Source organism: Sinocyclocheilus rhinocerous, unplaced genomic scaffold, assembly GCF_001515625.1.
Source record: "Sinocyclocheilus rhinocerous isolate Xijiao unplaced genomic scaffold, SAMN03320098_v1.1 scaffold1436, whole genome shotgun sequence".
Classification (NCBI taxonomy): Eukaryota; Metazoa; Chordata; class Actinopteri; order Cypriniformes; family Cyprinidae; genus Sinocyclocheilus; species Sinocyclocheilus rhinocerous.
This window is the reverse complement of record NW_015647013.1, coordinates 70,587-71,363: the sequence shown is the minus strand read 5'-3', so window position 1 is coordinate 71,363 and position 777 is coordinate 70,587. Positions and strand designations below refer to the sequence as shown.

Genomic DNA, 777 nt, shown 5'->3' with positions numbered 1-777 from the left:
ATCACAGGTTCCAAAAAAATATTAAGCAGCACAACAGTTTCAACACTGACAATAAATCAGCATATTAGAATGATCATGTGACACTGAAGACTGGAGTAATGATGATGGAAATTCAGTGCTGCGTCACAGATATAAATTATATTTTAAAGTGTATTAAAATAGGAAACCAATATTAGAAATTGCAATAATATTTCACAATATTAGTGTTTTTTCTGTATTTTTGATCAAACAAATACAGCCTTGATGAGCAGAAGAGACTCCATTAAAAAGAAAACTTACTGATCCCAAACTTTTGAACAGCAGTGTACATGCAAATGCCACAATGGCATCGTCATCATCATCACAGATTCCCCCCATTCTACACTGAAAAAACTACAAGTAAAATGTACTTAATTTTTCTTTTCAAGTTTTAGTAGAGTAAAGTAGAGACATCAAGACTTGGTACACGATACACAATGACGGTAACAATCAGTGGATAGTGTTTGAGTATGAATGGGTCATTTTGAGTAGAAAAAGAACTCCAGATGTCACAAAACAGCAAGTTACTAAAACGTACAACAAAAGCAACCATAAAACAGTGTAAATACTCAAAAACAGTGAAAAAGTAACCTTATTAATTATTCATGCCCCAGTGCATCAAGGGAACAACAGGATCATAACTTTAATATTTCCTTAAAGAATCCTTGTAAACAAAACAAACGATTCCAAGTAAAATATACGTATAAATTCAAACTTTAATTTCTACAAGCTTAAGATGAGTAGCATTATAGAATTTAC

The 777-nt window shown here is 31.8% G+C and overlaps 1 protein-coding gene across 4 annotated transcripts in view; it reads right to left on the bottom strand.

The window, feature by feature from the left end:
* The window catches only part of LOC107708246 (serine/threonine-protein kinase TAO3-like), an 85,510-nt gene that overhangs the window by 38,407 nt on the left and 46,326 nt on the right, over positions 1-777 (bottom strand). The window lies entirely within an intron of this gene.